This window comes from Macaca thibetana, chromosome 18, assembly GCF_024542745.1.
Source record: "Macaca thibetana thibetana isolate TM-01 chromosome 18, ASM2454274v1, whole genome shotgun sequence".
In the NCBI taxonomy this organism is placed as follows: domain Eukaryota; kingdom Metazoa; phylum Chordata; class Mammalia; order Primates; family Cercopithecidae; genus Macaca; species Macaca thibetana.
In genome coordinates this window covers 4461626-4484728 of record NC_065595.1, presented here as the reverse complement: position 1 = coordinate 4484728, position 23103 = coordinate 4461626, and the positions used below count along the sequence as shown (strand labels likewise).

The window sequence follows — 23103 nt, the reverse complement described above, 5'->3', positions numbered from 1 at the left end:
AGACCTAGCAAGAAGATGAGAAAGCTCAGTGGTGGAAATGTAAACACATTGTTGATGAGGTTACATTAGGCAATTTAAAGTATTACTTAAGTACAGAGAAGAGGTGTCTGCTGTATTGCAAGACAACCCAAAATTCTTATTGATGGATGACTTGAAAGAAAGCATGGACTGAAACCAGGGATCAGAAAGTCAAAGCTATAAGGATCCACTTAAGTTAAAACGGCTGCATATTTACAACAGTCCTTCTCTCTCCTCATATACGCAAGAGCACTAATGGGATCTGAGACTTTTTTTTTTCATGGCCAATTGTCTTTCAGAATTGCCAGATTTTTAATTTTCTGGGACAGTTTAGACATAAACCTACATTAAATAAAAAATGGCAATCCAATTAAAATATGTAAACTATTTGTATATTTTTATTTCTTTTTGCTAAATTTAATCAATGTACCACCAAAATAACTGGTCAATGATGTATTGCAAAGTAGAGAAAGAATAAGGCATTGGGTCTGTATCTATTTTTGCTGTTGTTCACAAGGTGGCTCTTTAAGAAGCTAAGATTGTAAGAGCAGGTAGAAAAAAGACGAACAATGTTTAATTGTCTTCTTGTTTTCTTTTTAGATTTGAGCAAATAGCTAGCATTCAATAATTAGTTATTAATTGGACTACACCTCTTAGCCTAATTCCTCCTGTTGCTAGACAGCCACAGAAGTCCACCAGACAGGGAAGGCAATGCCGCTTAGTGCTTAGTATGCAGATCATTTTTGTGCTTAGGTCCAAATGCTAGCTTCTGTGCTGCGGGAATAGGAAACAGTTACTTGCATTCTGTAAGCCACATTTTTGTCTCTCATCCGTGAGATGGGCTTACACCTGTGTCAAAGGGTTATTTTATTTTAAGAATTAAAAATTACGTGTAAGAGTACTGATTATGATGCCTGAGATGCAGAAGGCCTCAATATATAGCAATGCTTTTATTATTGCCGAGGTTGCAATGGAAAAGTACCAGTACTATCTTTCCCTTCTCAGTGCTCAAGGTGCTGGGAGTAGAAAAGACAGATGGTGGAGAGGGGAAGATGCATGGACAAAGGTACCATAATTGTTGCTCTGGAAGTGAACGCTTGCCTTTATTATTTGTTCACATGCTCCCAGCATGTATGGGTCAGCAAGGGAAACTGCATGTAAACAAGTGGCTGTCTCTTTGTAACCCCAGGAGTCACATCATATGCCACCTTCCAATAAGGTTTACTTTCAATAGCTAAATCCTGGCATCCTCTAGATACATTAAGAGTAAATAGTGTCCGTGAGGTTGGTCCATATTGTTGCAAATGTCAGGATTTCCTTTCTTTGATAAGGCTGTGTAGTATTCCATTGTGTGTATACACCATGTCTTCTTTATCCATTCATCTGTTGAGCATTTAGGTGGATTCCATACTCTGGCTGTTGCAAATAGTGCTGCAGTAACATGGGAGTGCAGATATCCTTCAACATACTGATTTCATTTACTTTGGCTATATACACAGCAGTGGGATTGCTGGATCATATGGTAGTTCTATTTTTCATTTTTCCAGGAGCCTCCATACTGTTTTCCATAGTGGCTGCCCTAATTTATGTTTCAGCTAACACTGTAAAAGTTCTCTTTATTTCTACAGCTTCACCAATGCTTGTTTTCTTTTGTCTTTTTGATAACAGCCATCATAACCGGAGTGAGATGATATCTCATTGTGGTTTTGATTTGCATTTCTCTGGTGACTGATGATGTTGAGCATTTTTAATATACTTGTTGGCCCTTTGTATGTCTTCTTTTGAGAAATGTCTATTTAGCTCTTCTGCCCATTTTTTTAATCATGTTAAGTGAAATAAACCAGACAAGGAAAGATAAATACCACATGATCTCACCCATATGTGGAACCTAAAAAAAAGCTGATATAATAGAAACAGAGTAGCACAGTGGTTTTCAGAGTTTGGGGAAGGAGGGGAGGAAGGAAGGATGGGGAAAGATTGGCCAGTGGCTACAAAGTTACAGTTCGATAGGGGGAACAAGTTCTGATGCTCTGTTGCACAGTAGGGTGACAGTGGTGAACAGTAAGGTATTGTAGGTTACAAAACAGCTAGAAGAGAGGCTTGGGAATGCTCTAACCAGAAAGGAATGATAAACACATGAGGCGATGGATATATTAATTACCCTGACTGGGTCATTATACAACATATATGTATCAAAATCCTAAACTGCACCCTCATTCATATGTATGATTACAATGTGTCAATTTGAATGGATGCATGAAAAAAGTGAACAGTGTCATCACAAGGTAGGTAAATACTAAACAAATCCCAAGGATGCGCCCAGGCCCTGCTCCAAGTCCAGTTCCATTTTCTGGAATGTTCAAGAAAACCACTCTGACTAATGTTCAAGTCCTTTGGTTTCCTCAGTTGGGTAAAATAAAGAATAATTTCACAGAAAACACTTGGATGAATGTTTTAAAAAGCTGAAGGTTTGAGTGAACAGAGGGAAAGGAGGGAAAGTGCGTTTATTGCTGTTGGAAGAGCACATGACCTTTGCTTTATCACCCTGAAAAGTGGAACCCATCTATCAACTATTGAAAATGTCATTCCGTGACACAGTTCTGCTTCCTTCTTTATTTCAGGTGATGGCCCTGTGAGGTGCAATTATCTGTAGTTTGAACCTCAGGGAACTACATTTAAGACTCTCAAAATGGTACGTTTGGCAAATCAGGAAACTTTTACATTGTATTACCGTATCATCGACCTGTTTTGAATTGTGAAGATAATTTTAACTCGTTTTTCTTAGCCATATTTAAGACACTGTGCATCTACTTGTGTGAAGCTTGTAGAATGAAAAGAAAGCTGCTTGGGATGATCATGTTGACATATGCATGTTAGTGTGTGGCTCTGTTCTCCTGTACTCTTACATCGTCATCTGGTAGCATTCCAGCAAAATCATTCCAATTCATCATGTATTGTCTCTTTCCTCTTACTATTTCAAGATGAAAGTTTTCAATACTAATGCTGCAAAGTGAGTATTATGTTGATTTATGCTAATCAGTTTCATGGATGCTGTCATATTAGATCGTTAAGCAATGGCACTGGTGAAATATTCTTGCATCTACTGTTACCGTGCAGACAGGCCAGTAGTGCCAAAGTGAAACATTCAGGCATCTGCCACCTTTGCTTTTTGATGGTTTCTGTCCGGCATGGATTTGCTAAGAATAGTGAGAAGGGAGGCAGAGCGGGTTTTGTCTGTGCTGTTTTATGTCATCCTAAAGAAAGAAACAGTGTCGAAAAAGGGGTTTTTTTTTGGTACACATACGATGTATTGTGTGTGCATGTGAGTGCCTGTGAATTTATAGTGACTTCATTGCCACGTATTATTTTCATGGCAGTACTTCTGTAAATGGTGTGTTAGTATCTCCTAGAGGAGCTGCTGGCTTTAGGATTTTACCACTAGCTCATAAAACAGTGAAGCTCTACTGTTAAAACTAAAGCTTCAGGAGGCAGTTTTCAGAGATAAGTTTATTTTAAAAGAAAAGTCTACACGGGGAGATTGATTTGGCGGTTTTAAATGCTGCTTCTGCAAACCTTTTGGAGCTGTGTTTTCGCCTGTGAACATCTGAAGCCACTTTATAAGGAACTAGAGAATCGTATGGACAGAGGTATCCTTCCCGGTAATAAAGATATACTGCCAATAGAGTCAGCTCACGGGAAGCTGGTGGGTCGCCAAGGTTTGCCTTTATTGTCCCAGGCCTGGGGGCAGAGCCCGCCCCACTTCCGGAGTCTTGGGAAGTCCCTGGGGTCCTGGGCCTGCAGTTCCGGAACTCCTCACACAGGGCACTCTCCCTACCCATTGTACCTGTACCATCCACTCAGGATGCCCTTGAGCGTTGGTTATTGGATCTAGTAAGGTCATTCGAAAGAATGATTTTGATTGGCAACACCTTTATATGCTGCCACTCAAAGATGTCATGTGCCTTTCGACTGCATTCCAACATCCTTAGAGGTGTGGTAAGATCCGGGAGAGCAAAACGATTGTAGTGCCTTCTTAAGTTTCCCAACACGGCTCATGTGTTCTGTAGGTGACCTGCTGCCTCATCTGTGCCTAAAAGGCCTCCCTTCCTGTCCAGGTGACCATTATCATGCCAGGACAGTGGTTGACTGCCCACAACGTGCAAAGCATCTTTCCAGGAACTGTGAATTCAAGGAGAAACGAGAAACAGTCCTGGTCTCTGAGGCACTGACACCCAGAAGGTTATTGAATGTTATTGTCATTGTTGAATAGCGTGTGTGTGCATGTGTGTGTATGTGTGTGTGTATGTCTGTGTGTGAATGCCTCTGTGTGTGTGTATGTGTGTGTGTGTATGTGTGTGTATGTCTGTGTGTAAATGCCTCTGTGTGTGTGTATTTGTGTGTGTGTATGTGTGTGTATGTCTGTGTGTAAATGCCTCTGTGTGTGTGTGTATGTGTGTGTGTATGTGTGTGTGTGTGTATGTGTGTGTATGTCTGTGTGTGAATGCCTCTGTGTGTATGTGTATATGTGTGTGTATGTGTGTGTGTGTATGTGTGTGTATGTCTGTGTGTGAATGCCTCTGTGTGTGTATGTGTGTGTGTATGTGTGTGTATGTCTGTGTGTGAATGCCTCTGTGTGTGTGTGTCTATGTGTGTGTGTATGCCTGCAGGACTGAATTGTGTTTTATTTTTCTCCACATCACAGGAGCCTCTATCCAAAGCTTTTGGCAAAGTAGGTACTTTATATGAGTTAATTAAGAATCGATAATGGTGTAAAGAAACCTGTAATTACTGGAAACATAAGTAGTGGCGAGCTTCTTGCAGATCCACAAAACATGTGTAAATACCTAAAGGAGGGACTTGTGTTCTTTGATAACAATGGCTGAACAGATGCCAAAGGGCAACACATAATGTGATTTCACGGGAAAGTCTGGTCCATGATCTTTAAAAACTAATCACCAAGAAGGAGCTCTTCTTGTAGTCTTGTCTTCCACTTCAATATTTAACAATCATTTTCACACAGATCAGTTAAAGCAGAAGGGTCCTGCTTTGGTCTTCCCACCTGTTGCGAAGTGTCACCTCAAAGCCTAGATTTTAGCTCAGTTATTTCTCAACGAAAGCAACTGGAGATTAATTATCTACATGAAGCTTGCTCCCAGGCTCTCTTTTTGATCACTATATTAATTTAACAGGAGAGCTTCTATCTAAAGCAAAAGGAACACTAGTCTCCTGGAAGTGGAGGATGCAATAAAGGCTGTGAAATGCTACCTCTGGGGAGGAAGTGTGGCCTGAAGAAGAAGGCAGACACCCAGGTCCCTCCACACCTGCCCTGCTACAGAGGAAAAAGGCAGCACTAGGCCACTCCACTTCTGACACCGTTTATTTAAAAAGTGAGCCAGGTTTAACCAAAGAAATTCATTGATTATTTAATAGCAAGGACTTAGCCTTGGAAAAATAAATGTCACGCCACTGACAGTAATCCACGAGGAAAAAAATAAATGACAAACAGTGTGAGGGCACCCTTTCCACTCAGATTCCTTCCTTCTCCTGTGCTGCTTGCCCCTAGCTGGTGTTTAGACTCTGAGCTAGAATAATCACGATGCCAAGTACCAACTAGAAATCATCACACTACTTTTCTTTTGATATTCATGATTTATTTTCCTAAAGAGTGTCTATATGTGTGGTTTGTAGGGCTTGGGGAGGGGGAGATGGAGAAGGAGGTCTGGTGTTTACCTCACAAGGAGCGTTATTCAAAGACCAGGAAAGAAATCCAATGTTTGCTGCAGCTAAATGACAGTATTTATTATGTACTCACAAAAGGGTAAAAAACGCTCCTGTCGATTATTTTGACATTAAATTGCTTGCAATACATGAGGGATTAATTATGACATGGCACACTTCATTCTGCAACCTGAATTAGCTGGAGTTTTAAAGAAGGGTCCATGTTCACAGTCTCATTTGTCACACGGTAAGAATGTGGGTTTCTCTGTGCTCTATTCTTTACCAGGAGATTTGATCATAAACTCAGTGGCCTCATTGAATGGAAGCATTTCTTACTCAGATCAAACAAAGATATACAGCCAGTCTTTATGCATCGTCCTCTTTCGTGCAACCAGGCTTTTATTGACTTGACTTGTAACTGAGGTGTATGTCGAGAAGGTTCCATCTTGTCATCTGCCTGGAAGGTGGTTACAAACCCTTGCAACCAGCCAGTCTCCCCAGATACGTATGTTGGCATATAGAATATGATCTGCTGCTTGTCCTCAAATAAATGACTGCTGAGTTCTGTCGGTAGAAGGGATGAGGTCCAGGCAGGCATGTGTACCTATGGGAAGGGAGGTTGAGAGGAAAGTGTACCAGATGACTGCAGATGACCATGTGGGAAGACCCTTTATGCCCTATGTTGTTGTATGACCAAGACAACTCTTGCCTCATCTTGTTGATTGAACAGGGAAGGAGATTTTCTAGTCCAAAGCCACTGGAACAGAATGCAGCTCTTCAACACAAGTGCGGATTGCTCTGGCATGCTTATTACTCCTAGTTCCCAGACTAGAAGTAGAAAACCCCAGGCCTGGCCAGCAGACCGCAATCATCACTGAGAGAGGAAAGAACTGCCGCGTGGAACGGAGTGAGCAGTGGTGGTGCTTCCTTTTCTGTGCCAGAATCTGCATCACCTGCAGGCATGGGACTGAAAACGCCCAGGCAGCTGTAGGGAGAAGTGTGGTTGAAGGAGTGGGGAGGAGGGCGGCCCAGGAGCTTCCTTTGCTATCATGAGTGCCTGATGGTTTCTGAACACTAGTTTTATGGGTTATTTTATATGGAATCCCAGTGAATACATCCCTAAGTAATTGAGAGAGCCCAGTTATTGAAACAAGCACAAAACCGTCCTAAACTGCTGAACTGTAAGGAATAAATGTGATGAGGGGCTTGGCTGGTAGTGGTGGCTTGAAATTTTCATCCATGGCTTTTAGAGCACTTTTACATTTGAAAAATGTTTTCCAATCATTCTGAGTAGTTTTTGTTTGTGATGATTCAGCAAGGTCACCCGAGATTGCCTCTGAGTGACAGATGACGACACCTGGGTGAAGTGGTTTGCAAGGCCACAGAACAGGTGCCTAGACAGATGCAGGACCAGGCCCACAGACTGCAGGACCCCAAATGTGCCACGCCCCACGGAACCCAAGGTCCCTTCTAAGGAGGCCCAGGATGAGGAGCTGGGAAAAGCAGGCCCCGGCTCTTTCCACCAACCACACGCTCCTGTTTGTAGCCGACTGAGATACATCTCTGTGTGTCAGCAGTTTGTGTATTTTCTGATCTCAGAAGCCAACGAGTGAGACACACGGGGAGATTCCAGCTCAGAGAAGGGACGTGGAGCTCCAGGATCAGAGAAGTCACAGGATTCTGCCCAGGGCAAAATTCCTTCACAAGAAAGAACTTGAGCCTATAGGACATGCTGGGGGATCTCTGTGGTTTGTTCACTCCACCCACAGGAACTTCAGGTCTTGTGAAAAATGTACGCTTCTTAACTGTGCAATATAATTTATTTAGCCAGAAAAATGATCTTTTATTTACAAACTCGTACTGCTTTGAGAGAAATGCCAGAGTCTCTTACCTTGGGATCCACAACAACTGTGATTCTTGAAGGAATTTTCTCGTCCCACTCTGTTCGTCTGTCCTATTTCTATATCCAACATAAAAGAAAAATCCAATAGCATTGAAGTTAAATAATACATTTTTTCCCTCTTAGAACCAATAAATCTGTTTAAAGATGCATTACTACTTTCCTTGAGGGATAATTTAGACTATGTATCAAAAAGGAAAATCAATAGTTTTTTTTCTATTGCAAATAATTGCCTGTTTGACTCTTTTCCACTTTTTCTTTTTTATTTATTTTGGCTTCAGAATATTTCCACTGAGAACACCTCATGCTTTAAGCCTAAACTAGTGCGGGTTCTTACAAGACAATGTCTTCCGTCAGAGGAGCCCCTCTTCTCCTGAATTTGCAGAGTTTCCCATATTCCATGAGAGAGGAAATCAGGGCAGGCCAGGCGCTCACGGGAACAGTCTGAGCTGTAACTGTAAACTAACAGACCTTGCCCACAGCCGGCAAAGCTGCAGTGAGTGAGCACAGCTCCCAAGAGCAGGCAGAAAAGAGTGCCCACGGTCTGACCGATGCCAGGGTACCGGGCTCAGGGCAGAGCTGCTGGCCCAGGAGCATGAGTGAGAGTTATCTTTCCTGCCTAGGTTTAAGCCAGTTGATTACAAAACTTCTTCTTGTATAAACTGTGGCCTGGAAGCCTCCGTCCAAGGCCCCTCTTTAAGCAGTTAGACTGTGATCGGACAGCTATCTGAGATTTCTCTGCCCAAAGAATATCTGGTGGGAAATACCTAATGGGGATGATGAGAAGATGGCAGATAGGAGAGAAGACTAACTCCAGCTCCCATGTGGATGGACAGAACAGTGTTTGGAGATTCACACCACGTCTTGACCCAAGAACCACGGCAGGAAAACCAAGAGAATTCACAGATCCTTTGAAAGAAGTGGCATACCGCTTCACATCCCTTGAGACAGGTGGAAAACTGTCACCCAAACTATGAGAGGTGAAAACTTGCCTCCGAAAACACATCCCCACTGGGGAATCTGAAAATCCAGATCAAGGGAGAAGGATTTAACTTTACCTGGAGCTGAAATGGATTTAGGGAGCCACGCAAAATATAAAAGTAGAAGCAGCAGCAGCGGGCAGAGCCTTATAGGCACTCCCAGTCTCAGCTTGAGCCCATCCCTGACTATATCTCACAGGGGCCTTCAGAGAAGGCACCAAGCAGAATGCGGGAAGGGTCACCGGCTGTAAGAAGCTTGCAACTGAATTGTGCAATAATTTTGACTGGACATTACGTTTCTGGAGCAGAATCTGGGGGTGAATGGAATCTGCTGCAGATAGGAGGTAGGAGGGCAGGAGCCTCAGCCGACATAGTAGGCAGATGGGGAGGGGCTGAAAACTGAGCTTACTTGCTCAGTAGAGTATGGCCTGGGGCCAGGTCTGAGTGTCCCCGCCCACCCGCCCAACACAGGCTGTCTGGAGATAAACTCGGTGCTGTTAGTGGAGCACGGTGGGAGCTAGACTGGCCGTGCCACCTGTGTGGGAGGTGGGAGAGACTTTTCGATGCTGACTTTCCCCACTTCCCTGGTGAACAATACTGCTAAGCAGAGGTAGCTATGCACCCCTCTGGAATATAACCCCACTGGCCTGAGAACCACCCCCACATCCCCAACAGTACTTGCGACAATTCCCACCCAAGGAGATTCTGAGCCCAGACCCATCTAACCCTGCCCCCAGTCCCCATCTGATGGTTTTTCTCTACCTGCCCTGGCAGCTGAACACAAAAGACAAACACTCTTGGGAGCTTTATGACCCCAACCATTGCCTGAGTAACCAGAATACTCACCCTGGCCAACTTAGGGCAAGCTTCTATCCCCCTTCTATTACTGCAGTTGGTGCTCTCCTGTAAGTCCCACCTCCTGGCTAGAGGTCAACCAACTCAGGCCATCACAGCAACTCATGACAGAGTAACCCTGCTCCAAAGAAGGAGAAAACAGCAGTTAATCCCATAGCCTGCAACATATTGGCTAACCAGAGGCCCTGAGTCAGATCACATGACAACTTCACCAATCGTATAACCAGCATTTAAGAAAGCCAGCACACAAAACATATCTACAACCAGGGCCTCTCACAGAGCCTATTTCACTCTTCTGCCACCTCCATCAGAGCAGGTGCTGGTATCCATGGCTGGGAGACCAGAACATGGACCACATCACGGGACTCTTTGCAGACACTCCCCAGCACCAGCCTGGAGCCTGGTAGCCCCTTCTGGGTGGCTAGATCCAGAAGGGCAATAACAACCACTGCAGCCTGGCTCTCAGGAAGCCTGATCCCTAGGGGAAGGGGGAGAGCACCTCATCAAGCACCACATCTGCAGGACAAAAAAAATCTGAACAGCGGACCTTGAGTTCCAGATCTTTCTGAGTGGACAGTTTCTCACAGCAGAGACACAACTGCAGTGCTTGGTGCTATAGGGAAAGTCTGCACCTATACCCCAACAGACAGGCAGCCTCTGTGATCATGAAGGGCCTTGGAGAAGGGGTCCTTGTTCCCCTCCGGTACTCCTCTGAAGACATAGCTGGGGCTTCTCCCACAGGAATGCAGCACGGAGGCACCTACAGACAGCCATTCTGGAACAGTCCAAATTGAGTGCAGCCCCACAGGAGGACCATACTCCAGATTCAGGCCTGTACGAGAGGAAGAGTCATAATTCCTCCCTACTTGGAGAATCAACATTCCTATAGATGAAAGGAGGTGCCTGATCGAATAGCTAAAACACCAGGACAGGAGTGAGGCTGTTGGGTGAATAGCTTTGCTGCTGACCTGGCAGGGGAGCTGAGGTAGCTCTCACTCTTCACCCTGATAAAACCTGGGGCCTTGGCCCACCGTTGGCTGTTACATCTACCCACCTGCCTTGGTGACAATGGGTGCCTACCCAGGGTTACCTCCCTGATTGGCCTGAAGACTGAATCATCAATGCAGTAAATAAAACAGCAGGAAAAAAATTTATAAATAGATAAAGTATACACCATCAGAGAATAAGATAAGCTTTAAGAGATTCCTGCCATTCCAACTCCATAGGAGACAGTGAACTCATCCACACACCAAGAATGTAACTGCTACAACGAGCATCAGGGAAAACCAGTGCACAAAAACTCTGTAACTAAGGATCTCATACAGAGTCTTTACCCCTACAGTCACCAAGAATCAAATTAGGATAAAATAAACATTAAAGTCTGATCCTTGAGAGGGAAAAAAGAAAGAAAACAAGAACAAAAACCAAAACACAGTCCAATGAGAAATAAATTCAAGAACAATTTTAAGAAATAGTCTACCTAAATGACAAGGAACCAGAAAAGTAATTCTGGTAATATGACAAAACTGGGTTCTATAACACCATCAAAATATCACACTAGCTTCCCAGCAATGGATCAAAGCCAAGAAGAAATCTCTAAATTGCCAGATAAAGAATTCAGAGGGTTGATTATTAAGCTACTCAAGGAGATACCAAAGAAAGGTGAAAACCAACTTAAAGAAATTTAAAAAAAGAATATGGATGAAAAACCCTCCAGAGAAATAGATATCATAAAGAAAAAACAATAACAACTTCTGGAAATGAAACACACACCTAAATAAATACAAAATGTAGTGGAAAGTTTCAACAATAGACTAGAACAAGTAGAAGAAAGAACTTCAGAGCTCAAAGACAAAGCTTGTGAATTAACCCAATCAGACAAAGACAAAGAAAAAAGCATAAAAAAATGAACGAAGGCTCCAAGAAATTTGGGATTATGTTAAATGGCCAAATGTAAGAATAATTGGTGTTCCCGAGGAAGAAGGGAAATATTAAAGTATGGAAAATTTATTTGAGGGAATAATTGAGGAAAACTTCTCTGGCTTTGCTGCAAGAAGCTCAAAGAACTCCTGGAAAATTCATCACAAAAAGATCATCACCTAGGTACATAGTTATCAGGTTATCTAAAGTCCAAAGGAAGGAATCTTAAAAGCTGTGAGACAAAAGCATCAGGTGACCTGTAAAGCAAAACCTATCAGATTAATAGCTGATTTCTCAGCAGAAACCTTACAAGCCAGAACAGATTGGGGTCCTATCTTGAGCCTCCTTAAACAAAATAATCATCAGTTAAGAATATTGTATCCAGCAAAACTAAGCTTCATAAATGATGGAGAGATAAGGTCTTTTTCGACAAACAAATGCTGAGACAATTCACCATTACCAAGTCTATACCACAAGAACTGGTAAAAGGAGTTTTAAATCTTGAAACAAAATCTAAAAATATACCACAACAGAACCTCCTTAAAGCACAAATCTTACAGGGCCTATAAACCAATAACAATGAAAAAAAAATGAGGTATTTAGGCAAAAGCTAGCATGATGAATAGAGCAGTACCTCACTTCTCAATAGCAATGTTGAATGTAAATGGCCTAAATGCTCCCCTTAAAAGCTACAGAAAGGCAGAATGGATAAAAATGGAAAAAAAATCCACCAACCAAGTAACTGCTGTCTTCAAGAGCCTCACCTAACACATAGAGACTCACATAAACTTAAGGTAAAGGGGTAGCAAAAAATATTCCATGCAGATGGGAACCAAAAGTGAGCAGAAGTAGCTGTTCTTATAATAGACAAAACAGACTTGAAAGCAACAACAGTTAAAAAAAAAGACAAAAAGATGTTATAGAATGATAAAAGGATAAGTCCAACAAGAAAATATCAGAATCCTAAATATATATGCACCTAACTCCCAAGCTCCCAAATTCATAAAGCAATGACCACTAGACCAAAGAAATGAGCTAGATGGTACCCAATAATAGTGGGGACTTCAATACTCCACGGACAGCACTACAGAAGTCATCAAAACAGAAAGTCAACACAGAAACAGTGGACTTAAATTATACCCTAGGACAAATAGACGTAACAGATATTTACATAACATTCTACCCCCAAACTGCACAATAGGCATTCTTTCCATCAGCACATGGAACATTCTCCAAGACAGACCATATGATAGGCCAGAAAACAAGAAACGATGTCCAGGTCCCTGACTTTACGATGAGAAGAGGTGAGATGGAGCTGGAGCTGATGACAAGGGTGGAGGGAGGGATTTTTAAAAAGAGTGTCCAGCCTGGGCAACAGAGTGAGACTCTGTCTCAAAAAAAAAAAAAAAAAAGAGTGAAATGTCCTCAGGCTCAAAGGCTTTAAGAAAGCAGACCATAGAGAGGAATAAAACCAGATATAGCAACTACCTCATGGAGCAGCATCCAATATGGAAACGAAGGGTGGGGGTCACAGGCGCAGTGGAGGATTGGCTTTGAATAGGAGAAGGGGTGGTTCTTCATACGTAACTCCTCACATATAAGTTCACTGTGAGAACGTCTGGCCCGTATCTCAGATTTTATGAAGATTATTACAAGTACTGTGTGCCCAGGAACATCCCAGAACATTACTGGGGAAATGTGGAGCCTCCTCTGGGAGGTAGAAAACTGTTGCAAACACAGGCATTTGGAGGAATGGCAGGCGGGCTGGGGGCAGAATTCAGGGCGGATTTGCACATTTTCTTAGAGATGTGACAGCCTGGTCATTTTCTGGGGGTCCAGAATTGACAGCCTAATGAGGACATTGCTGGAAGCATGCTGCAGCTGCCGCACCGGGTGCATTCCCATCACCAGCCCCAGGAGCCTGGCAGGGAAAGAAGACGACGCACTTAATGCAAGCCTGAGATTTAGCGGGCATTGGGGGTGATGGCGAGCTTGGCCCTCCAGTGAGCAAGGGGCCCAGGTCTCAGAGTTAGAGCAGGTAGAAGTTGTGGTCAGACCCTGATGTATTGGAGGTGCCCATTCCAGAGATTTGCAAAACAGAGAAGTAACCCCAGCACTAAGCAGCTCCAGAGGACAAAGGCTCCTGATTTCTCCAGTAACGTTCTGGGATGTTCCTAGGACACAGTACTTGTAATAATCCTCATAAAGTCTGAGATATGGACCAGATAGTCCTTACATGTGAGGAGTTACGTATGCACATTGAAATATTAAGAAGGTGCACTAAACAGAGATTCTAGGACTTCCTGGCCTGTCAGTGTAATTTCTGTCACCAGCACCTGTTGATGCTTTGCTCCAAGGATGACGAACTCAGATCCCTTTTAGGGCCTGAGAGGTCACAGAAAGGAGGAATGGGTTGGGGTAAGCAATAGCGAAGAGTGGGGCCTGAGGGAAGTTGGGAAGTGATGGATGCCCTGCTGGAAGGCATCAGAGCCAAAGCCATTGCCTCACTGCAGCCACATGTCCAGCCAGGGGGTGCTCCTTTCCTGGTTGGTGTGCGAGCCTCTTGCTCCCAGCTCTCCCTGGACTCATGGTACCATTAGGTGGCTTCCACTCCCCGTGAGACCACCCTGAGTGTATCTTCATCAGAAAAATCGCCTCCCTGCAGTCGCCAGAAGTATCCTTGTTCACAAAGAGCATGCACCACGTGTTTGAAGCATCCAGGAAAATCTTCAATTGAAGGGAGTGATTTTACCCTCAGGGAACATCTGGCAATAGCTGGAGGCATTTCCGGTTGTCAAAAGTCTTTGAGGACAGGTGTGCTGCTGGCATCTGTTGGGTAGAGGCCAGGGATGCTGCCATACGTTTTACAGTGTGTGAGATAGCATCGCCAACATAAGAAAGTATCCAACCCCAAATTTCAATTGTGCCGATGATGAAAACCTGGTGCCAGTGGGCAGCCATTTCTCTACTGTCCACCGTTCAAAAGCCATGAGCCCTGCGGTGGCTGCTGACCTGCTTGGTCCCCTAGTTCCACTTCCCAAGATCTACCAAGGATAACAACTAAATCTGTTGTACCAATGGTCACCATATTTTCACTTCTGTTTTCCTCCTCCTAGGGTTTCCTCTCCTCTTTTTCTGTTCCTCCAGTCTTTTCCAGGCCACACTTCCCAGAAGGCTCCCTTCCTAGAAGGCACCACTATAACCTTGGTTCGCAAAAATCACCCTGGGAATAAAGCAGGCAGAGTTGTTTTCACTGGAGGCTGGTGGACCAGATAGAAGCTTCAATGTGGTGCAAAGCAAAACCAGCCAGACCACAGAGAAGCTGGGCAACTTGAAAACTTCTCCTTTAGTCCTTCCTCCTACCAACCATGCCGTGGAGATTACAAAAGTAGACAACTTGGATAGTGATTGCAGATCAATTATCCAAAGCAAAATTCTGTGGTCCTTCAAAATGGAACCCATTCTTTTGTGAAAATAAGCACGGCCAGGTGCGATGCCTGGTCCTGAGAGTGCCAAGTCGAATAAGACGAGATCCCTGCCCTTCAAAGCTCTCATCTGGAGGAGAACATAGATCCACAAACAACCCAGGATTCAAATGTGTTAAGGACAAGTCAGAGATACTTAAAGTGTCATTGAAGAAAGGGACGAATCCCTGGAAGAGCCTTGGGGTGGGCAAGGAAGAGTGGCATCAGCATGAAATCTTAGACAGAACAAAGGTTTAAGAGAAATTTCTCTAAAATTTTCATAAAGTGGAAGAAAAAAGTTTCATTTCTTTTTTTAAAAAAATTTATATTAAATGCCTACCAAGAGCCACACACTTTCTAGGTGTTTAAAATATGAAACTAAGCAGGAATGAAAGGGTTCCCCTTCCCACTGAGTCCACCTCCCACTGCGAGAAGAAGAGAAAGGCTCAGGCAGCATGGCCTCCACTCAGATCCTGACTGATGCTCTGACATGGAAATCAGACCAGTGGATGGGGACAGGCAAACACTACCTCAGGCAGCCAGGGAAAGGCTCGGTTGGCGATGTGTATTTCAACTGAAATCCACAGGGTGAGAAGGACTGGATGCTAAGGTGTGGGGAGAGAGTGCCCCCAGCAGAGGGAACAGCAAGTGCCAAGGCCTGAGGCAGGAACAGCCCAGGCTTCCTGCAGGAACAGGGCGGAGCCAGCACGGCTGAGTGCAACATGTGAGGTGCTTAGGGGTAGGATAAGAGGTGCCAGGGATGGCGGAGACCATCTCAGGGTGTTTGGATTTTATTCTAAGTACAACGAGGAGCCATCAGAGGGCTTGAAACAGGGCAGTAACGTGATCTGATTGTCCTTGTAAAGATCCCTGTGATTGCTTCGGTAGAAAGAAAGCAGGGAGACAGCCAGGTGTCCAAATGAGACATGATGGCAACCAGGTGATCCTGGATAAAGTCGTGGAACGTATTAGTTAGGATTAGTTTCAGCCACAAGTGACCCCAAACCCTAAGTAAAAGCAGGGTTTAAAGGAGATGGAAGTTCATTTCTCCCACAGAATTCTAGGTATGCAGTCCAGAGCTGATAGGATGCTTGTACAAAAGACCCAGGATTTTCTGTCTTGTCCCATCATGCATGGCCTTCATTCTGAAGCTTACCTTATTGTCCAAGATAGCTGCTTTAGGTCTAGCCATCAGGTTTGCATTCCAATTAGAAGCAAAGTATGAAGAGAAGGAGAAATGCCTGCTCCCTTCACACACGATGTCTAATTACATCCTATTGGTCGTGGCTGGTTACAAGGAAGACTGGGAAATGAAATCTCGCACCCAGCTGAAATTTCCAAGTTCTATTACCAGAGAGGATGAGGGGGATAGATGGTGGGGGACAGTGACTGCATAAAAGGATTTAAAATGTGTTTTAGATGTAAAACCCACGGGACTTGCTGATGGGTTAAATATCAGTTTTTATTGCAAAAAGTGCCTAGGATGAAGGAAATATATGATTTTCAGGGTGTGTGTAAATAAGTAAGACCAGATGATACAGAAAAGAGATTTAAGATATATTTTCCCAGAAGAGGATAAACTTTTCATAGCAAAGCTATGGTGATATACCCATTATTACAGCCTTAAGAGGGTAGGATCACTTAATCTCTAAGGTCACGATTCATTGTTGATCTGTTAGCAAAGAAGGGGGGTTTCCAGTCCAGCACTATGACCAAGGCCATGTCTGCCTGTGTAAGCCTGTGGTGCCCTGTGGACAGCTGAAGCAAGAGTCATCATGACCTCCACGCATTGTTCTAAACATGTCCCCTGAATTGGCCTATGCTCTGAAAACTGAGGGCCACACCAGCTTGTGGACGTGGGCACAGGCGGGGCTTGCATTCTGAGTGTTTATGTCTGACTGCCTTGCTCTTCTCTCTCTTTTTTTTTTTTTTTTTTTTTTTTTACAGAGCCACACTCACTGTGTTGCCCAGGCTGGAGCACAACCTCTCTATCTCGGCTCACTGCAACCTCCGCCTCCTGGGTTCAAGCATTTCTCCTGCCTCAGCGTCCTGAGTAGTTGGGATTACAAAAGTGTGCCACCACACCTGGCTAATTTTTGTATTTTTAGTAGAGATGGGGTTTCGCCATGTTGGCCAGGCTGGTCTTGAACTCTTGACTTCATGATCTGCCCAGCTTGGCCTCCCAAAATGCTGGGACTACAGGCTGCCTTGTTCTTTCCTACTTGAAACTTAAAGAGAAGGGCTACTGGAGAGGTATTGCAGACTGCAGACGCTCTGGCACTAGCTGAAAATGTGGTTCACAGAAATGCACCGTGGATCTGCCACACAGTACTTTCTCAGAATTACCTGGCTGTGGCTGTGGGTTCAGATCTGGCTTTGACAGCCCTAGAGAAAGGGCCGCTCACCAGGCACTGTGGCTGCAGACAGGGCAGTAACCCTCCTGAGGCTGTGCCAAGGCACTCAGGGTGGGACTGTGGGTGGGTCCAGGAGGTGTTCCCTCCCTGCAGCAGTACAAACAGCTGCTCCAATCCCATCTCTTGTCTCTGGTTCTTCCAGGACTCTGGTGACGAGTGACATGAGGAACATTCATTCTGAATGTGCTCAGCCATAAAGCAAAACCTAGAATCTTCTTGGAAATATGAAAACAGTCTAATTTTCACACACACACACACACACACACACACACACAGAGAGAGAGAGAGAGAGAGAGAGAGAGACGACTCATGCACAAATTGACTACTTTGAAACAAATCTGGGATTTTTCTATTTTCCTAAATGTAATAGACTTTTGTTTATAGTACAACAAGTCCCACACTGAAAACAAGATTTAGATATTCCAGCAGGCCACATAGGGGAATTTTTGAAAATTCTTTGTTTTGAGGGATGAAACTGAAAACCTAATTCTGAACTGCAGGATATTCCACCTAGTACCCCAATAGCACGGAATGTGTATTGGTCTCTGTGATGGGGTGGGGAGTTCCAAGCCAGTCCCAGAATTATCACATGAATGGTTCACAAAGACAGGAGAAGGATACGTAGATTTGTTTTCAAGGTCTGCTCAAAAGCCCTGATGGGAAAAGTCTCCTGGAAATAGATGATACTTTATTCTGGTCGAAACGTCTAATACTTTCTAGATAACCCATGGGAATATATGTTTTACAAGAGAGATGAATATTATCTCACAATCTGCCACAATACCTAATATCTATCACATTTCAAAATGAATACAATTACTACATAAATCTCAGCATTGGCAATTTTCTTCTCTCTCTGGAAAAGTTTTTTAATTGAGAGCATTTTAAGGTTTGAGAGAAAATCCACCAGTTACTTCCATTAGATATTTTAAGTGTATCTGGTTACTTGGGAATGAAATAGCTCCTCCTTCAAGAAAAAAACTTCTTTAGACCTCTGTGACAACTGCATTTGGCAGAACAATGAGCTGGAGTTGCCTGTACTGGAGTTTACAGATCGAGTGAACAATAGGACAATCCATGCAAAATGATGCATGCATGCAACTTCTCCAAAGGAATTTCTTTTACTATTTTGAGAGCAAAAGCATTCATGTAGAAAAATATCCACATAGGTTTGCTTTTTTCCTCGTATCATAGCCACACAATGCTAGAAATCTTGAAGAAATACTAATAAAATAAATTTCACTATGTATTAGTCTGTTTTCATGCTGCTAATAAGGACATACCTGAGGCTGGGCAATTTACAAAAGAAAGAGGTTTAATGGACTTACAGTTCCACATAGCTGGGGAGGCCTCACAATCGTGGTGGAAGGCAAGGAGGAGCAAGTCACATCTTACATGAACGGCAGCAGGCAAAAAAAGAGCGACATTTTCGATTATGCGGGGAAACTTCCCCTTCTAGAACCATCAGATCTTGTGAGACTTATTCACTATCATAAGAACAGCACGGGAAAGATCTGCCCTCATGATTTAATTGCCTCCCACTGGGTCCCTCCTACAACATGTGGGAATCCAAGATGAGATTTGAGTGGGGACATGGCCAAACCATATCACACTATTAGCCATTAACTTCCTATGTGAGAGCTCACCTTTCGGATGAAGATTTAACTCCTGTTTTCTTCAATGGATTGGCTGATAATACAGAATTATCCAACTTAGGAGTGAAGAAATTCAATTCTGGCCACTATCCCAACATTCGCTATATTTTCTTTCAACCAGACTGGAAATGTATTTTTCTTTGAAAATTGCAAATTACTCAAATTGGAAAACTATAGAAGCTATTGAGGTACCACTTTTTTTCTACAGGAAGATAACATTCAGGATACACAAAGCACTGCCCTTTAAGTTAGACACCTCAACTGAAATTTCAGGTGACAAAACGAGCTCACAATTTTAGCTGTTACCATGATTTTAGCAGTTACTCTTGAAATCACTGTGAATTCTTTGCTCTTCCATAGTTGATAAACAATCAATCCCCATTGTACTGGGGAAACTATTTTGATTCATAATAACAGCACCTCTGGCCCTGTGGAGACTTTAAACCCCATGTGTAAATGGCAAAGAAGAGAGACCTGAGTAACGTCGGTGGAGGTGATTGTGTTCCTGGAACTGGATGCAGAGACCAGCAAATGCAGCTGAGGAACAGGAAAGTCTAAAACCCCTTCCCTCACCTTTTCTTCCTCATATCACTCACTCTCTTTGATGAAGCATTTCTTCACTGGTTCTTAACACCAAAAAGACTTTCAGAGGAATATTTTGAGGATTTTGGTTCAAATATAATCATCAAAATCCTAGAAGATCTCTGTGAGATTTGGAGGACTTGAGATTTACCATCAGAGGGACATGGTAGAAATGCTGGTCTACCAGTTTCATCTGCTAAAATTTATTAGCAACGTTGGCAGGTTTCTAGGATTTTTTGACTTTAAATTGCTCCAACTATAAAGTGGAAATTATAAAATATACTTTTCAAAGATTTTTGAAGATTAAGTGAACTAGTATGCGATATACTAGGTATTAGCAGAATTATTTTTAGAACTTAATAAAAATAAATCAAAAGTGCAGCTGGAAGAAAAATAATAGATATTCTCATTATCTGAAATACTTCCATAAATCAAAAATTAACATTACAATAGAAATATAATTTTTTGTAAAAGGTAAAAAAGCACTGAAACTTGAGAAGTTTAAATGAAGATCTAAAATGTGATAAAGGATACATTGTAAAAGAAGAGAAAAGGGGTGTTATCCAACAAATAGCACTGGAAAAATAGCTACACAGGGGAAACAAATAGAGATTGCATTCTCTTCTTTCCGTTAACTATGTTCCAAAAACATTCCTGATAAATTTAGGGACAAAAGTGAAAAAAGGAAACCATTAAAAACATAAGAAAAATACGCTCACTATTTAAGTGGGTCCAGGATAGAGCAGGACTTTCTATCATACAATAAAATGATACAATCAAAGAGAATGACTGATCGGTTTGACTGTATGAAGGTTAAAATATTTTATATGCCAAAAATCAAATTAAACAAAAATAAATATAAACAAAACTAAATGGCAAAAGACAAATGAGAAAAAGACCTGCAACAAATGTAAAACCGAAAGGTAAATATCCTTAACACATAGATAGCAATCCATATGAGAAACACTACCATTGCAATGTTTTAAAATGAGGAGACATAGAAAGATAGTTTGCTTAGGAAGAGAATGAAAATTGATCAATATGTGAGAAAGCCATCTTTTTTAAGTATACAAAAATGGAAATTAAAACAACATGCCATTTAAATAGCATCAGATTGGCAAAGATAAAATACCAGAAATAGTGCATTGCCCTGGGAGAGAATGCTGCTGTCCCGCTAAGACACCATCCCCCATCTGAGCTGTGGCTCTAACCCCGAGGGGCACCGTGGCGTCTGTCTCAGAGGCCACTGTGTGCCCCCTGGTATCCTGCCTGGGCTGCTCAAAGATAAAATATTTAAAAATCTTCAAGTTTCTAAACATCCTGGAGGCTAACAGGGACACAGGGGTAGGGGCATGGCGCTTTCACACTTGGATGGTGGGGTGTAAATTGAGGCTGTGCTCCTGGAATTCACATTGGCAGGATGTATTCGAGCCCTGACATGGTTCATACCTGCAGAACCAGTCCTGCAGTCAGTTCCTCAGGTAGCCCGACTCTCCCAGCTAGTTTTCATCAGACACCCAAACAGGAGTAACTCCTGCCCCCATCTGCCCACGCACGACCTCCAGCCCTGCGCGCAGCACCTTCCTCCCGCAATTATTTCTTAAAGACTTAGAAAACCTGCACCGAACCAAGGAAGAGCCACAATTACAGTTACCATGGAAACCAGAATGCCTTCACTTTCTCCTGTGCTGCAAGCCCCTTGAGGAGTCTGGCCTGCGCTGACGCAGTGGCCACCCAGAGGACGTTGCTGTCCCGCTGAGCACACTGTCTCCACCGCCTCCAGCTCTGACCCTGAGGGGCACCATGGACTCTGTCTCAGGAGGGCCACTCTGTGCCGCTGGAATCCTGCCTGGGCTGTTCATATCCTGTGTCTTCTGGAGGCCCTCCTGAAAATAGCATTCTGTTTGGGCAACAGCCTTTTTTCCCACTGGGGCTCGAAGTCCATGAGCCAGGTGGTTAGGATACTTTCCAAACCATCTACCCATTCTCAGAAATGCAGCAGGGAAAACATCGCCCTCGTGTCTGCACTTAGCACCTTATCTCCAGCACTCAGCAGGCTCAGTGTAGGTTCAGGTTGTGACCTCCGCTATGAGGCCTTGATGTACTGGTTACAATGTCAAAAACGCCGGATAAATGACTAACAAGAGAGGAAGGTCTAAGTCAATGGTAATACTCACCTATGTGTGTTTACAATCCCACATTTTCCTCTCTCCATAACCCTCTGCTTCCTTGTTTCCCACTGTTAGCTCTAGGGCTTAGCCAAGGATCTGGCCCCCTGAACATTTATTAAATATTTGCTTACTGCATTAATGAATATATGTATTAGATGGAATACTATACAGCATTACAAAAGCATTTAAAAATAATGTTTAACAATGTTAGGCAATGCTCAAAAGAAAATGTTAACTTTCAAAAGCAGAATAAAAGCGAGATGTATTAATCCAATTTCAGGAAGGAAATTTAAAAAATCAATGCATGCAAAAAAACTGGAAGGCAATGCACACAAATGGTAAAGGTAATTATGTGTGGCAAATGAAGTTGCAGGCAACATTTGTATTTTATTATCATTTTCTGTATTTCTTTTTTAACAATAAGCATGTGTTACTTTTATAGTCAGTAAGAATTACATCTGTGTTTATGTAAAGCATATCGATTTATCCACAAAGCTTATGAGGTGCACCTGAGGTCACAGGTAAGTGGCAGAATCAAGAGCAGGCCGTTCTTCCACTAACACCTTTGCCAAGTTTCTTTTCTTCTCTGGGAAGCTGCCTTGTCATTCTCACCAAATAATCTTCTATGCTATTTACTTACTGGACCACCATTGGCTCATTTTAGTTCCTTTCATCTACCTAAATGCACCTGATTTGTAAAGATAATCATATGTTCCTTCCAGGTCAACTCTATTAAATGGTATTTTAATGTGGAAGTCATTGTGTTTGTGCCTCAATTCAATTCCTATTGTTAACGAATGCCTGGTACAATGCCAGGTGCTGGAAAGTCGGCATGAAGAAATCCTTTCTTGTCTTCCAGAGTTTACAATACAGGAAAAAGCATACATTAGAAAGCAGCTACACATAAAGATCAAGGCATAATTGAGGCATACAATTCTTACCTTTCAGTGGCCCCTTTACGTGGCATTTGCTTATCCATTGTCTTACATTGTTTTGAGGTTTCCTATGAGCTTATCCACACAATGTGCATGCTGCTGTGATTCCTTTTCCACCACCAACTGTTTTATATTAATTTTGCATAAAATATCCCACACATGCTGCGTCATTCTAAGGCCTTTACATTTCCCTGGCTCTCCTCATCTTTCCTTTCTTTGCAATAAATCCCACAATGCTGACATCTGAGATGGAGAGGTTTCCTACTCTTGATCATTCTTCCTATTTTGTACTAGTTTTTATTTCTTACTTTTTGAACTTGAAATTGCTCATCTTTCAAACACCACCGCCAACATTTTTGGCTTCTGAAAAACTGATTTCTGCTGTTCCCATGGTGTCAACAGAAAGGGTGCGCTCTCCTACCTTGAGCATCTCAACCCTTCCTCCAGGCACATAAATCCCCAACTCTGATGGCCTCACCCTCTTTCCCGGT

At 43.0% G+C, this 23103-nt stretch overlaps 1 long non-coding RNA gene across 1 annotated transcript; it reads right to left on the bottom strand.

The window, feature by feature from the left end:
- Positions 1-9472: 9472 nt before the first annotated feature.
- LOC126941269 (uncharacterized) lies at positions 9473-22733 on the bottom strand. The gene is made up of 3 exons (XR_007721216.1): positions 22619-22733; positions 18598-18659; positions 9473-9589 (listed from the first exon to the last, which is right to left on the bottom strand). It is a non-coding gene; the product is annotated as an uncharacterized LOC126941269 (long non-coding RNA).
- Between the last annotated feature and the right edge of the window lie 370 nt (positions 22734-23103).